Below are 18,234 nucleotides of genomic sequence, written 5' to 3'. Positions count from 1 at the left end.
CCATACTGTGAGACGCCTAAGACAGCGCTACAGGGAGACAATATGGATAACAGATCGTCCTCGCAGTGGCACACCACGTGTAACAACACCTGCACAGGATCGGTACATCCATACATCACACCTGCGGGACAGGTACATGATGGCAACAACAACTGCCTGAGTTACACCAGGAATGCACAATCCCTCCATCAGTGCTCAGACTGACCCCAATATCACATTTATTGAAATGTATTTATAAAGCCCTTCTCACATCAGCTAATATCTCAAAGTGCTGTACAGAAACCCAGCCTAAAACCCCAAACAGCAAGCAATGCAGGTGTAGCAGCATGGTGGCTACGACCTAGGAAGAAACCTAGAGAGGAACCATGCTATGAGGGGTGGCTAGTCCTCTTCTGGATGTGCCAGGTGGAGAATAGGCTGAGAGAGGCTGGACTGAGGGCTTGTAGGCCTGTTGTATGGTAAATCCTCACCAGACATCACTGGCAACAACGTCGCCTATGGGCACAAACCCACCATCGCTGGACCAGACAGGACTGGCAAAAAGTGCTCTTCACTGAAGAGTCGTGGGTTTGTCTCACCATGGGTGATGGTTGGATTCGCATTTATCGTTGAAAGAATGAGCATTACACTGAGGCCTGTAATCTGGAGCGGGATCGATTTGGAGGTGGAGGGTCCGTCATAATCTGGGGCGATGTGTCACAGCATCATCGGACTGAGCTTGTTGTCATTGCAGGCAATCTCAATGCGGTGCGTTACAGGGAAGACATCCTCCTCCCTGATGTGGTACCCTTTCTGCAGGCTCATCCTGACATGACCCTCCAGCATGACAATACCACCAGCCATACTGCTCGTTCTGTGCGTGATTTCCTGCAGGACAGGAAAGTCAGTGTTCTGCCATGGCCAGCGAAGAGCCTGGATCTCAATCCCATTGAGCACGTCTGGGACTTGTTGGATCGAAAAGTGAGGGCTAGGGCCATTCCCCCCCATAAATGTCCGGGAACCTGCAGGTGCCTTGGTGGAAGAGTGGGGTAACATCTCACAGCAAGAACTGGCAAATCTGGTGCAGTCCATGAGGAGGAGATGCACTGCAGTAGTTAATGCAGCTGGTGGCCACACCAGATGCTGACTGTTACTTTTGATTTTGATTCCCCCCCCCCCCGTTAGTCACATGTCTGTGGAACTTGTTCAGTTTACGTCTCAGTTGTTGAATCTTGTTATGTTCATACAAGTATTTACACATGTTAAGTTTGCTGAAAATAAAACAAATTAAACGCAGTTGAGTTTAAAAACTAAATGTACTGTATGATGCATTGCTCTGGTCTCCTCAAAATGACAGAAAAGGTCAGTTTGAACACTGAATTAATGTTTTATGGATTAAATAAAAGTTTGCTGAGACAATGTGAGACAAACAAATTGAGAATTAAATATATTTTTCTTCTTTGATAAACTAAACTTTCAGCTATGATTAAATGCACACAGTGTATCACAATCTATTGTTCCTTATTGCTATATTGATCTCTCCTACACATACTTTTTTACATCTTTGTATTGTCAAATCCATCAATGTTTGACATTGTTTACTTTCTCTCATTTGTCAAAATAAGCAGGACAAACAATGTATATGTTTAGAATTGTTTTAATTAAGTACACTGATGGATATCACACCTCCTTACATATTTCTCATCAATCCATGCCATTTTTATTGACACACTAACCTCCTCAGGAAATCAGTGAGAAGGTCAAATAATGTAAGATATGTAAGATAGCACAATATATGCTACTGCATTCTTTTCGTTCAGTTATTTGATATCATAGAATGGCAATGGGCCAAATTGATCCATTATAGATATCACAGTGCCACTCAGCAGATTGACATTTCTCATACTACTTTCTGGCATTGTATTTATCATTATAAATTAGAATTTTAAATAAAGTTACCGTAACGTACTATGGAAATCCCAGCTCACACTTTTACTTAATAAGTGAAATACATAATTTAATTAATAAGAGAATAGGTTAAATAGATATCCTAACTCACTAAGGGACTCATACTTCAACAGTTGACGTCACACGTTGCAAAAATACACTTTACTGCATAATAAGTGAAACACATACAGTATATGCAAAATATGCACACTACCATATTCTACCTCAATCACATCAGCACAAAGTCCCAAATCTCACACGTCATTCTTCCCATGTCTAATGATAGTGGCAGCATTATAATTTCACGCCTAACATGGGAAGGGCGAAAACGAGCTGGGAGAGGATGCTTGGGAGCTGAAAGAAGTGCTGTACTTTGTCAGTCATGGAGCTTAGTACTCATGTTCCATAGGAAGCAGCCTACGCTTTGTTCTCTATCTATGCGAGAGGGCTCTGTATTTCAGAGGGCCGTTCAATAGGCAAGCACTTTTTTAAACGTCCCTCTAAAGTCCTTGAGAACAAATGAGGAGTCAGCGTTAGATCGTTCCTCGTTTAAGAGCTCAGATGAGCGGAAATGAAAAATCCACCCACAGCCCCAATTATCAGAAGAAAGAGATGCTTTATCGTCATTCATCTCATGCTGCTATTGCTCCTGCAGCATAAGGAGAACTAATATAAGAGGGTGAGACACAAGGTAAAAAAGATAAGGAAATAACTGGGAAATTACATTTGCCCAATGCGATCATTCATATCAGTCACAAGATAATAAGGAAAACGTCCATTCATTTTCATCCTTGTCATATCCAGATTGATCAAGAATTTAGGAATGCAAATGAACCCTGTTTAAAGATTGAACTATGCATAATTAACATCAAATTATCAAGGAGGGATTGTTTAAGACTTGCAAGTCTGACTAAAGAGTCTTTTTTGAAACTTAAATCTAGATCACATGCACATCTACAGTGCCTCCGGAAAGTATTCAACCCCTTGACTTTTTTCACATTTTGTTAGGTTACAGCCTTATTCTAAAATGTATTCAATTGTTTTTCCTCATCAATCTACACACAAAAAATACAATGACAAAGCAAAAAACATTTTTGCTAACTTAATCAAAATAAAAAACTGAAATATCACATATACATAAGTACAGTGCCTTGCGAAAGTATTCGGCCCCCTTGAACTTTGCGACCTTTTGCCACATTTCAGGCTTCAAACATAAAGATATAAAACTGTATTTTTTTGTGAAGAATCAAAAACAAGTGGGACAAAATCATGAAGTGGAACGACATTCATTGGATATTTCAAACTTTTTTAAAAAATCAAAAAATGAAAAATTGGAGGTGCAAAATTATTCAGCCCCCTTAAGTTAACACTTTCTAGCACCACCTTTTGCTGCAATTACAGCTGTAAGTCGCTTGGGGTATGTCTCTATCAGTTTTGCACATCGAGAGACTGAAATTTTTTCCCATCCCTCCTTGCAAAACAGCTCGAGCTCAGTGAGGTTGGATGGAGAGCATTTGTGAACAGCAGTTTTCAGTTCTTTCCACATTCAGGTCTGGACTTTGACTTGGCCATTCTAACACCTGGATATGTTTATTTTTTAACCATTCCATTGTAGATTTTGCTTTATGTTTTGGATCATTGTCTTGTTGGAAGACAAATCTCCGTCCCAGTCTCAGGTCTTTTGCAGACTCCATCAGGTTTTCTTCCAGAATGGTCCTGTATTTGGCTCCATCCATCTTCCCATCCATTTTAACCATCTTCCCTGTCCCTGCTGAAGAAAAGCAGGCCCAAACCATGATGCTGCCACCACCATGTTTGACAGTGGGTATGGTGTGGTCAGGGTGATGAGCTGTGTTGCTTTTACGCCAAACATAACGTTTTGCATTGTTGCCAAAAAGATACATTTTGGTTTCATCTGACCAGAGCACCTTCTTCCACATGTTTGTTGTGTCTCCCAGGTGGCTTGTGGCAAACTCTAAACAACACTTTTTATGGATATCTTTAAGAAATGGCTTTCTTCTTGCCACTCTTCCATAAAGGCCAGATTTGTGCAATATACAACTGATTGTTGTCCTATGGACAGAGTCTCCCAACTCAGCTGTAGATCTCTGCAGTTCATCCAGAGTGATCATGGGCCTCTTGGCTGCATCTCTGATCAGTCTTCTCCTTGTATGAGCTGAAAGTTTAGAGGGACGGCCAGGTCTTGGTAGATTTGCAGTGGTCTGATACTCCTTCCATTTCAATATTATCGCTTGCACAGTGCTCCTTGGGATGTTTAAAGCTTGGGAAATCTTTTTGTATCCAAATGCGGCTTTAAACTTCTTCACAACAGTATCTTGGACCTGCCTGGTGTGTTCCTTGTTCTTCATGATGCTCTCTGCGCTTTTAACGGACCTCTGAGACTATCACAGTGCAGGTGCATTTATACGGAGACTTGATTACGCACAGGTGGATTGTATTTATCATCATTAGTCATTTAGGTCAACATTGGATCATTCAGAGATCCTCACTGAACTTCTGGAGAGAGTTTGCTGCACTGAAAGTAAAGGGGCTGAATAATTTTGCACGCCCAATTTTTCAGTTTTTGATTTGTTAAAAAAATTTGAAATATCCAATAAATGTCGTTCCACTTCATGATTGTGTCCCACTTGTTGTTGATTCTTCACAAAAAAAATACAGTTTTATATCTTTATGTTTGAAGCCTGAAATGTGGCAAAAGGTCGCAAAGTTCAAGGGGGCCGAATACCTTCGCAAGGCACTGTATTCAGACCCTTTACTCAGTACTTTGTTGAAGCACCTTTCGTCACAATTACAGCCTCGAGTCTTCTTGGGAATGACGCTACAAGCTTGGCACACCTGTACTTGAGGTGTTTCTCCCATTATTTTCTGCAGATCCTCTCAAGCTCTGTCAGTTTGGATGGGGAGCATTGCTTCAGGTCTCTCCAAAATGTTAGATCGGGTTCAAGTCCAGGCTCTGGCTGGGCCACTCAAGGACATTCATAGATTTGTCCCGAAGCAACTCCTGCATTGTTTGGCTTGGTACTTAGGGTCGATGTCCTGTTGGAAGGTGAACCTTCACCCCCAGTCTGAGTTCCTGTGCGATCTGGAGCAGGTTTTCATCAAGGATCTCTCTGTACTTTGCTTCATTCATATTTGCCTTGATCCTGACTAGTCTCCCAGTTCCTGCCTCTGAAAAACATCCCCACAGCATGATGCTGCCACGACCATGCTTCACCGTAGGGATGGTGCAAGGTTTCCTCCAGATGTGACGCTTGGAATTCAGGACAAAGAGTTCATTCTTGGTTTCATCAGACCAAAGAATCTTGTTTCTCATGGTCTGAGAGTCTTTAGGTGCCTTTTGGCAAAGTCCAAGCGGGCTGTCATGTTCCTTTTGCTGAGGAGTGGTTTCCGTCTGGTCCTGCTCCCAAATTTGCTAATAATTCTGAAAACCTATTTTTGCTTTGTCATTATGGGTTATTGTGTGTAGATTGATGTAGAAAATGTTTTATTTAATCCAATTTAGAATAAGGCTGTAATGTTACAAAATGTGGAAAAACGGAAGGGGTCTGAATACTTTCCGAATGCACTGTATATATATACAAAGGTATGTGGACACCCCTTCAAATTGGTGAATTTGACTATTTCAACCACACCAGTTGCTAACTGGTGTATAAAATCGAGCACACAGCCATGCAATCTCCATAGACAATGGTTGACCGTAGAATGCCCTTACTGAAGAGCTCAGTGACTTTCAACGTGGTACCATAATAGGATGCCACCTTTCCAACAAGTCATTTCGTCAAATTTCTGCCCTGCTAGAGCTCCCCTGATCAACTGTAAGTGCTGCTATTGTGAAACATCTAGGAGCAACAACGGCTCGGCCGGGAATTGGTAGACCACACAAGCTCACTGGGGAATTGGTAGGCCACACAAGCTCACAAAACAGGACAGGCGAGTGCAGAAGCACTTACTGCGTAAAACTCTCTTTCGCTTTGTCATTATGTTAATTGCTGAGGATTTTTATTCATTTATTCCATTTTAGAATAATGCTGTAACGTAATAAACTGTGGAAAAAGTCAAGGGGTCTGAATACTTCCGAAGGCACTGAAAGGATGAAATATGTTCAAGATTATTCTCAGGGCAAACACCGTTCTTGTAAACAAACCTGAAACATTCTGGATCCTTTCCTATAATGAACAGCACCTTAACCTTCTTTCCTCCAACAGTAGAATTATGAAGTATCTCTAAATCCATTCCCATTCTCATCACTTGCCAAAAAGGACCAGACATCATATTGATTAGTCATCCTTTGAAATGTGCAATGGGATGAAAAATGTCCCAATGCCTCGGATTCCTGTCTGAACAGACAAAGAGACTACAATCATTGTATCCCGGTATGAGACTCCATCACTCTATGGAGAGCTCATTCTCTCTTCGATTCTGTGTTTTACACAAAAGAACTGCCACGATCATCATCCCTCCCCACAGACTACAGACAGTATACCCAAACCTGCCCGGGCTCCCGTGCAGTCAGAGCAGAGCGGAGCTGGGTGAATATACTCCCCTCTCAACCAAGAGGGATATTTTCCTCCACACAGTCAGTAACTAATGCACAGACAGAGAGAAATGTGTTGTAATTCTGAATCAATTATGGGCCTGTTTCACTTGCAATGACACAGGGTGCTGCAATGATGCAAAATCATAGATTTTGTGAAAAGTAGACTTTAATGGTAAATAACTGGATTTGATAAAACTTTGTAAGGTAGATAATATCTGTCAGAAAGGATCACAGTGGCTCTGTTTTTTTTCTGTGTTATTTTTACTGAAAGTAAAAGCTAAAGTATATGTGCTTATAGCTTTGAAAATCACTAAATGAATGCCAAGAAGCAACTGTAGCCTCTGCCCACAGTTCACCTTGCAATTATCATCTTTAATAATCAACTGATTAAAGTGTTGTATGTATACCACTTTGCCCAAATCTCAGGTTTTATCGATGTTGTCTGGCCTTGTCTTACAGCTACCTCACTAATTTCAATGTGTTGGTGAGGGTCGACTAATGCAATATTATTGATGTCAATTTTACTCCCAAACATTTTGTTATGTGTAGGCTACTGTATGATTCTTGACACAGTTGTTTCTCTGAGTATGAAAACAAAAACCAAGCTTTTAGTTCAAGGTGCCCGGAACAGCTATTTTACACAATACAGGTCTATTTGGAACTAAAAGCTAACTGAAACCCAACCTGCCACATAATGTGATGCATGTCATAGTACACAGGAATACTGACAGAGGACCAGTAGGGCCTTATCATTCACACATCATATGAGCCTAGGATCAAAGGGCCGGTGCTGACAGATTATCAATAAGGCTATTATATGACCTGCCAAAGGAGATGACAGAGAGCACTATCCCCATGTCAGACCACAAAAACTGAAGAAAAAAACAGGTTGTCGAGTTTACAGTCTATGCTTTTTCCATTTAAACCTTGACAGTGGCAATAGTTTGAATTACATTGAATTAAAACAATACTGTTTTCTGTTTGCATAATACAAGATGGCATCAGTTGTAAGAGTAGTTGTTTGATATTGGTATTATAATAAACTAATAATAATTAGCCTTTGTTAGTGCATCTGGCTCGTGCTTAACAATATATAGGAGTAACTATTGTTTCTGAAGAACTACTACTGTACATGGATCAAAGGTTGTTCTGAAACAAACAGTTATTCTCTTTCTCAAAACAAATCATTTTAGAGGTGGCAGTGCTTTGCGTACTGGTGCTACTCAGAAGTACTATTTGAATAGAGCTACAGTTGAAGTCGGAGGTTTACATACACCTTAGCCAAATACATTTAAACTCAGTTTTTCACAATTCCTTGACATTTAATCCTAGTAAACATTCCCTGTCTTAGGTCAGTTAGGATCACCACTTTATTTCAAGAATGTGAAATATCAGAATAATAGCAGAGAATTATTTATTTCAGCTTTTATTTATGTCGTCACATTCCCAGTGGTTCAGAAGTTTACATACACTCAATTAGTATTTGGTAGCGCTGTCTTTAAATTGTTTAACTTGGGTCAAGCGTTTCGGGTAGCCTTCCACAAGCTTCCCACAATAAGTTGGGTGAATTTTGGCCCATTCCTCCTGACAGAGCTGGTGTAACTGAGTCAGGTTTGTAGGTCTACTTGCTCGCACACACTTTTTCAGCTCTGACCACAAATTTTCTACAGGATTGAGGTCAGGGCTTTGTGATGGCCACTCGAATACCTTGACTTGTTGTCCTTAAGCCATTTTCCCACAACTTAGGAAGTATGCTTGGGGTCATTGTCCATTTGGAAGACCCATTTGCGACCAAGCTTTAACTTCCTGACTTATGTCTTGAGATGTTGCTTCAATATATCCACATAATTTCCTTTCTCATAATGCCATCCATTTTGTGAAGTGCACCAGTCCCTCCTGCAGCAAAGCACACCCACAACATGATGCTGCCACCCCTGTGCTTCAAGGTTAGGATGGTGTTCTTTGGCTTGCAAGCCTCCCCCTTTTTCTCAAAACATAACGATGGTCATTATGGCCAAACAGTTCTATTTTTGTTTCATCAGACCAGAGGACATTTCTCCAAAAAGTACGATCTTTGTCCCCATGTGCAGTGGCAAACCGTAGTCTGGCTTTTTTATGGCGGTTTTGGAGCAGTGGCTTCTTCCTTGCTGAGCGGCCTTTCAGGTTAGGTCGATACAGGACTCGTTTTACTGTGGATATTGATACTTTGTACTTGTTTCCTACAGCATCTTCACAAGGTCCTTTGCTGTTGTTCTGGGATTGATTTGCACTTTTCGCACCAACGTACAGTCATCTCTAGGAGACAGAACGCGTCTACTAATTTTAAGGTCTTGGCTGATTTCGTTTGATTTCCCCATGATGTCAAGCAAAGAGGCACTGAGTTTGAAGGTAGGCCTTGAAATACATCCACAGGTACACCTCCAATTGACAGAAATTATGTCAATTAGCCTATCAGAAGCTACTAAAGCCATGACATCATTTTCTGAAAATTTCCAAGCTGTTTAAAGGCACAGTCATCTTAGTGTTTATAAACTTCTGACCCACTGGAATTGTGATACAGTGACTTATAAGTTAAATAATCTGTCTGTAAACAATTGTTGGAAAAATTACTTGTGTCATGCACGAAGTAGATGTCCTAACTGACTTGCCAAAACTATAGTTTGTGAAAAAAAAATGTGTGGAGTGGTTGAAAAACGGGTTTTAATGACTCCAACCTAAGTGTATGTAAACCTCCGACTTCAACTGTATGTCATTAGGGTTTTGAAGCAGACATCCTCTACCATTGACAATGGCTGCATATCTAGACAATATACAGTTGACATTCCTCCAAAAAGTACTATATGTGTTGACATAGTAATGTCTTCCATAGCTTATCTGTACTAGCTTTGTCATTGTCTCATTGCTCTCTGCAAATCAAGTGCTACCACATGCTACAATGCTGCCACCTGCTGTATTTGTCTCTTATTGAGACCCACTCAGTAAACCAGTTCAAAATCCTTCAGTCTGAAAAAAAAGACATCAAATGAAATTTGATAGAGGGGTTACATGTCATGATTAAATAATGTGTAATTACACCTTATCCTTGTTTATCACACAGGTAGCAGTTTCCTGGGTAGAATGCATGCGCTCATTGACAGTTCCTTGTTTGATAGAACTTACATGCTCACATGGTGTTGTGCCCCAGCTCACAGTAATTGAGTAATGAACCTCTTTTCCAATCATGTTTCCTCCTCTTGATAGCTGGGCTGGGTTTAGCTGAGGGGCTGCAGCTCAAAACATCTTTAATGAGCAGAGGAGCAGCAGACTCCAGACTCCACACCTCCAGGCCGGTAGTAGCATCCTACTGATCCTTGTTGGGTTTACACAGCAAGCCTGTGACTTTTGAATGAGACGGAATGGAATAAGGTCTTGTCAATAAGGAGTGGAATAATAGTTTATCCAGTGTTTCCCCTATATTAATTTATCATCAGTATATACAGTACCAGTCAAAATTTTGGATACACCTACTCATTCAAGGGTTTTTCTTTATTTTTTACTATTTTCTAACAACACATATGGAATCATGCAGTAAGCAAAAAAGTGATAAACAAATCAAAATATACTTTCGGTTTTACATTCTTTAAAGTAGCCACCCTTTGCCTTGATGACAGCTTTGCACATTATTGGCATTCTCTCAACCAGTTTCACCTGGAATGCTTTTCAAACAGTCTTGAAGGAGTTCCAACATGCTGAGCACTTGTTGGCTGTTTTTCCTTCCCTCTGCGGTCCAACTTATCCCAAACCATCTCAATAGGGTTTGAGGTCAGGTCTTCTGATGCAGCACTCCAACACTCTCCTTCATTATCAAATAGCCCTTACACAGCCTGGAGGTGTGTTGGGTAATTTTCCTGTTGAACAAGAAATGATAGTCCCATTAGGAGCAAGCCAGATTGGATGGTGTATCACTGTAGAATGCTGTGGTAGCCACGCTGTTTAAGTGTGCCTTGAATACTAAATAAATCACTGACAGTGTCACCAGCAAAGCATCCCCACACCATCACACCTCCTCCTCTATGCTTCAAGGTGGGAACCACACATGCAGAGATCTTCCGTTCACCTACTCTGCATTTCACAAAGATAAGGCAGCTGGAACCAAAAATCTCAAATTTGGACTCATCAGACCAAAGGACAGATTTCCACCGTTCTAATGTCCATTGCTCATGTTTCTTGGCCCAAGAAAGTCTCTTCTTATTATTGGTGTCCTTTAGTAGTGGTTCATTTTCAGCAATTCAACCATGAAGGCCTGATTCACGCAGTCTCCTCTGAACAGTTTATGTTGAGATATGTCTTTTACTTAAACTCTGTGAAGAATGTATTCTTTATTTGGGTTGAACATACTGAGGCTGGTAACTCTAATGAACTCATCCTCTGCAGCGGAGGTAACTCTGTGTCTTCCTTTCCAGTGGCGGTCCTCTTGAGAGCCAGTTTCATCATAGCGCTTCGTGGTTTTTGCGACTGTACTTGAAGAAACTTTCAAAGTTCTTGAAATTTTCCCTATTGACTGACCTTCATGTCTTAAAGTAATGACGGACTGTCATTTCTCTTTGATTATTTGTTTACACCTGTATGTGGACACCTGCTCGTCAAACATCTCATTCCAAAATCATCCATGTGGAGTTGGTCCCCCCTTTACTGCTTTAATAGCCTCCACTCTTCTAGAAAGGCTTTCCACTAGATGTTGGAACATTGCTGCGGTGACTTGCTTCCATTCAGCCACAAGAGCATTATCGAGGTCGGGTACTGATGTTCGACGATTAGGCCTGGCTCGCAGTTGGCGGTCCAATTCACCCCAAAGGTGTTTGATGTGGTTGAGGTCAGGATTCTGTGCTGGCCAGTCAAGTTCTTCCACACCGATCTCGACAAACCATTTCTGTATGGACCTTGCTTTGTGCACGGTGGCATTGTCATGCTGAAACAGGAAAGGGCCTTCCCCAGCACAGGATCATCTAGAATGTCATTGTATGCTGTAGCGTTAAGATTTCCCTTCACTGGAACTAATGAGCCTAGCCCGAAACATGAAAAACAGCCCCAGACCATTATTATCCTCTATGTATTTGAGCCGATCGTGTTTTCCTGGCATCCGCCAAATCCAGATTCGTCCATCGGACTGTCAGATGGTGAAGTGTGATTCTTCACTCCAGAGAATGCGTTTCCACTGCTCCAGAGTCCATTGTCAGTGTGCTTTACACCACTCCAGCCAATGCTTGGCATTGCGCATGGTGATCTTAGGCTTATGTGCGGCTGCTCAGCCATTTCATGAAGCTCCCGACGAACAGTTCTTCTGCTGACGTTGTTTCCAGAGGCAGTTTGGAACTCGGTAGTGAGTGTTGCAACAGATGACAGATGATTTTTACGTGTTCCGCGTTTCAGCACTCGCCTGTCCCGTTCTTTAGGCAGCCATATTCTTTGGGTATTTTGTGGGTGATTGTTTCCTGTGTCAGTGTTTGTGCCACACTGGACTGTTTCATTGCCAGTTCATGTTATTATATGTGTTCATGTTTAGTTTTTCTTATTAAAAAGCATGGACACCTACCACGCTGCGTATTGGTCCTATCCTTGTTTCACCTCTTCAGAGGAGGAAATCTGCCGTGACACAAATACACTAATTTGAAGGGGCGTCCACGTACTTTTGTAGATATGTACAGAGTTAAAACAGAAAAGGTGTGTCAGTCTGTCTCTTGTGAACACAGTGAACAACTTGTGAACATTTCTGAGATGTGTGAGATGATGATCAAAGGTGGAACTCCTTTGCTATGTGCCATATGGGACAGCGATCAACATACTGCAAACGTTGGTATGATGTTACTTAGAACGTTCCTTTTAATTCTTCTGCATTGACACGATAGTCTGAATATTGATATTGGTCATACCTATGTTGAAGTCTTTACATGTGTTCTATCAGATGAGAAACGATTACCTCTGAATGTAACGGTATGATTGAAACTTCTCTTGTAAGAACAGTCCAGCAATTAAGCAATATGGTGTACTTAAAGTTGAGAGGAGAAACTTAAAGTTGTGTGGTCTCGGCATGCAAGCACGTAACAACAACGTAACAAAGACATTTAAAAAAAGAGTGAAACAACCAGACATGATCCAACCACCAAGATGAACATTCAGCCATTTGTTTCTGTTCCCTGTCCGAGCCACTGACTTGGAGAAGAGATGTATGGAGAGCTGCTCATGACGAGACATGCTTTTCAATGGATAGTTGGCGGCTCAATGACTGGAAGTCTATGGGAACAGCTAGTCTGTGATTTCGCTAACAGCTTCATCACTCTGCTGTTTACCAAAAATGCTGTTTACCAAGGACTGGGAGGAAAGTGTGGACACCTACTGTGACAATGACAATTAGGGCTGTCTACTTCCCATGAGAACACAATGGAAGGTTTATCGCAACGAACAGTGTGAGCTGATTAACTTTATTGATCACAAACAGATTTTATCAGATAATAGTAATTATTCTTAAAGAGATGTCTTCTTTGTTTTAAAGTGCAGAATATGAAATAGCACTTCCATTAACCATATAATGAAAGGCTTGTTTTGACAAGTGACTACTTTTCCTTGAAGTTGTCATTACCACCAATAGGGGTGGGATAACCAAACCACCATATGCCATATGGCTGTCATTTTGTATAGCAATCATTGAACATACAAAGGGGGAAGGTGACAGTTGGAAAGCACATTGCTGTTGGTGCTTAACAAAACACAATCATGCATTTGTTTGTGATAATTGTTTTCACTTCAAAATTACAATGTCGATACAGATATGCTTTAGGCGCTACAGTCTGTCTTTGGAGTTGCTTTGGCGTGGAACTCCGTCATGATTAAAAAGAGTAAGAATGAGATGCATGGAAAATACATGTCTTTGGAATCCTTTCTATGAACTAACCATGTATAACGCATTATTAATCAATGCATAATGCTTTATATCACACACTTCAAACCAGCAGTTGTTTTAATGGCATTCTAATTAGAATGGTGTTAGTCTGGTACTAGTATCTGAATTATTTATCTTGCTCCACTTCAGCCAACACATTTTATCATCATGGCCCATATCGCTGTTACCGTGTCCTGGTTTGGCTCGCATCCAGCATGTTTCACAGCTCTACATTAGGCTACCTCTCAGAATGAGGTAAAAGTGCTTTCATTAATCCACGGATGATTGCATGATTCATTCTTCTGGTTTTGAGGCAGCACAGTCTGATTATAACTATTATAATTATGGGGATAGGTGACAATTTGCATTTGAATTAGGACTGCATGGAATCTTAATCATGTCAACAACTGAGAAAGCACCCGTATCTATCTCACAAAAATAACAAATGTATTTTGTGTATGGCAATATCATGAACAGAACTATTTGGTTCCTATAATGTCAGTTCAACAACTTGATCCAGTTTTTTAATTTGATGTTCTAACACTAGAGGGCAGTAAAGATGGTCAAACTGAGGCTTCTCTAAATAGTGTACCATCCAAAATTGCCACTAGAGTGTAGTAGAGCTTAAGTTGGGAGAGGCATAAACGTCCTACCTGTATACCAGGAGCTTGTTGGTTTTCACATCCTTGATTATTCTGTTGCTACTACCTTGTAATTACAGGATGATCCAGATCAAGTGATTTCAGAGTTGGACCATTATCCATCTTCTGTAAAACAAACAACCAAGGGTTAAACCACTGTCGTGGGCACATTACCAACATGATTCCCCATTCACAACAGACACAACAACAACAACACTCAGATAAGACCCTAAAGGCCATTCAGCTCAGACTGTCCTTGTCTTCCAACTGACATGAGGGAAGTAAGGATGACTGATAAGGGAAGTAAGGATGACTGATCAGGGGAGTAAGGATGACTGATCAGGGAAGTACGATGTCTGAGAAAGGATGTTAAATGGACAGACACGCCGGTTTGAATGTTGTCTCTAAGATTATGATTGAAGCAAACACAAGGGAATTCACTGAGAAACCCCATCAACGTATCTGAATTTGTCTAACAAATTACTTGTGCATAATACTTCAAAATGCATCACTGAAGGCTTTCTGTGTGTTTCATTCCATGCAACTGCTAAATGATTGCCAATCATGCAAAGTAACTCAAATGCATTCGTGGGTTGCTTATTCAAAAGAAGACTATTTATCCAAAGAATATCAATTGTGAGACTGTGTGATATTTGAGATGACTCAGATAGATAGATACACCTTTTGTGGTTGTGCATGGATGTTGAAAAACAAGCAGTTAGTGTGTTCCATTTCCTATTGCAAAATGCCAGTTTCTGTCTGAGATATTGAGAGAGAATACAATATACAAAACTGTGGTGAATCCTAGAAAGGACAAGAAAATCCACAATGTAATAGTCACCTGGTATACTGTCTTACTCTGAGGTACAGCAATAGCTAGGAGAAAGAGAGAAGTCACACATAAGAATAATACATGAATGTCGACACAGGGCCAACAGACAACCACAAGACCATACTAATGAGCCTTTAGATTTTCCCTTAGGTAGCCTAGGAGTTAGAGTGTTGGACTAGCAACCGAAAGGTTGCAAGATCGAATCTCCGAGGTGACTAAAAAAATCTGTCGTTCTACCCCTAAACAAGGCAGTTAACCCACTGTTCCTAGGCCGTCATTGAAAATAAGAATTTGTTCTTAACTGACTTGCCTCGTTAAATAAAGGTAAAATAAAATAAAATGATTAAGTCCAGTTAGGCCATTCAATTAGATTTATCTGGCTATAAAAGGCCCCTCACGCATTAGTTAAATGGACAAGTGTCCCATTCAGCAGAATCCACCACAAAAACGTCCCAGGGATTAGAATCAAATGGTGAGTAGAAAGCATCAGTAAGCATGCCCCATTCAAAAAATGTAGAACCAGGAACAGATATAGCCCGTGGCTCACTCCAGACCTGACTATCCTTGACCAGCACAAAAACATCCTGTGGCGTACGGCATTAGCATCGAATAGCCACCGCGATATGCAACTTTTCAGGGAAGTTAGGAACCAAAATACACAGGCAGATAGGAAAGCAAAGGCTAGCTTTTCCAAACAGAAATTTGCATCCTGCAGCACAAACTCCAAAACGTTCTGGGACACTGTAAAGTCCATGGAGAATAAGAGCACCTCCTCCCAGCTGCCCACTGCACTGAGGCTAGGAAAAACTGTTACCACCCATAAATCCACAAAAAAATTGAATTTCAATAAGCATTTTTCTACGGCTGGCCATGCTTTCCACCTGGCCACCCCTACCCTGGTCAACAGGCTTGCACCCCCCATAGCAACTTGCCCAAGCCTCCCCATTTCTCCTTCACCCAAATCCAGAATAGCTGATGTTCTGAAAGAGCTGTAAAATCTGAACCCCTACAAATCAGCAGGGCTAGACAATCTGGGCCCTCTCTTTCTAAAATGATCTGCCGAAATTGATGCAACTCCTATTACTAGCCTGTTCAACCTCTCTTTCGTATCGTCTGAGATCCCCAAAAATTGGAAAGCTGCAGCGGTCATCCCGCTCTTCAAAGGGGGAGACACTCTAGACCCAAACTGCTACAGACCTATATCTATCCTACCCTACCTTTCTAAGGTCTTCGAAAGCCAAGTTAACAAACAGATCACCGACCATTTCGATTCCCACCGTACCTTCTCCACTATGCAATCTGGTTTCCGAGCTGGTCATGGGTGCACCTCAGCCACACTCAAGGACCTAAACGATATCATAACCACCATCGATAAGAGACAGTACTGTGCAGCTGTACTCATCGACCTGACCAAGGCTTTTGACTCTGTCAATCAACACATTCTTATCGGCAGACTCAACAGCATTGGTTTCTCAAATGACTGCCTCGCCTGGTTCACCAACTGCTTCTCAGACAGAGTTCAGTGTGTCAAATCAGAGGGCCTGTTGTCCGGACCTCTGGCAGTCTCTATGGGGGTGCCACAGGGTTCAATTTTTGGGCCGACTCTTTTCTCTGTATACATCAATGATGTCACTCTAGAATCAGCTTCCTATTTGGCAACAAAGCATCCTTCACTCATGCTGCCAAACATACCCTCGTAAAGCTGACTATCCGCCGATCCTTGATTTCGGCAATGTAATTTACAAAATAGCCTCCAACACTCTACTCAGCAAATTGGATGCAGTCTATCACAGTGCCATCTGTTTTGTCACCAAAGCCCCATATACTATCCACCGCTGTGACCTGTATGCTCTTATTGGCTGGCCCTCGCTTCATATTCGTTGTCAAACGCACTGGCTCCAGGTCATCTATAAGTCTTTGCTAGGTAAAGCCCCACCTTATCTCAGCTCACTGGTCACCATACCAGCACCCACCCATAGCACACACTCCAGCAGGTATATTTCACTGGTCACCCCCAAAGCCAATTCCTCCTTTGGCCGCTTTTCCTTCCAGTTCTCTGCTGCCAATGACTGGAACGAATTGCAAAAATCACTGAAGCTGGAGACTCATATCTCCCTCACTAACTTTAATCACCAACTGTCAGAGCAGCTCACAGATCACTGCACCTGTACATAGCCCATCTGTAAATAGCCCATCCAACTACCTCATCCCCATACTGTTATTTATTTTTGCTTTTTTTCTATTGTGTTATTGACTGTATGTTTGTTTATTCCATGTTTAACTCTGTGTTGTTGTTTGTGTCGCACTGCTCTTGGCTAGGTTGCAGTTGTAAATGAGAACTTGTTCTCAACTAGCCTACCTGGTTAAATAAAGGTGAAATAAAAATAAATAAATACATAAAATCAACACCATCTGAAGCCTAGCCAAACTCATTGCAATTAGAACCAATAATTCTCTCAGGGCATTTACCTCAACTGCAGCCAGCAAGCATGGCACTAACTCAGAAGATGGATACGAGGAGGGAAATGCCAACCCAATAGACAGAAGTGGCATGGCCCCTATCGAGCAGGCCTATTGATTGACCTGAAGAGCACCACAAACATCTCTGCTCAACTAGACTGGAGTGAAAGATAGTTATTTTGGCATGCACACATGCACACACCCTTCCGTAGATTCAAATGACACCTAAAGAAAAGTGTACTTTAAATGGTCATGTACTCTCGTACTTTGTCCTACACAGCCTATTGTTTGCATTGAGATTAACAATGTGTCATGCCATGACATTCCTAGGCTGTGAAGTATAGTATAATGTAGTTTTCTTCCTGCTTTGTCCACTCCCAAGCCACCAGTATGGCACTTCAATCACTCTTTTCCCATTCTTCTCTCATCCTCATGGTCTATGTCTGGCTGTGGGATCCCTCTTTCTAAATCCTGTATCTTGGACACCAATCTGACACTTTAATTACACTAAGCTGTCACTGTCACCATGCACGGTGGGATAGCTCTGTTGTTGTTGTTATTGCTGTTGTGTTCTGCCTGGCTGGGAAAGCTAAGATTCAGCACAATGGTTTGTACCAAGACATTGGACAAACATGTTGTTGGAATAAACTACTTTCAAATTATGTTACAATGCAGAACAAGGTACAAATGCTCAAAGACTTGAGTCAGAGGTTTGAGTGTTAAAACTTCTTTCATCTCCATAAACCAGACTGTTTTCTTGCTTTTATTCTTCCCTGAATGTCTAGAGGTGCCTTAAGGATTGGTTCCATGACAATCTAATCGGCCACCTGTCCCACAGTAACCTTTAGATCTGTGCAAAACATTTTGGTGACTGGTGAGTCTCTCTTTTGACTTTTACACG

This window comes from Oncorhynchus masou, chromosome 29 (genome assembly GCF_036934945.1).
Source record: "Oncorhynchus masou masou isolate Uvic2021 chromosome 29, UVic_Omas_1.1, whole genome shotgun sequence".
Classification (NCBI taxonomy): Eukaryota; Metazoa; Chordata; class Actinopteri; order Salmoniformes; family Salmonidae; genus Oncorhynchus; species Oncorhynchus masou.
Note: the sequence above shows the minus strand (reverse complement) of the source record.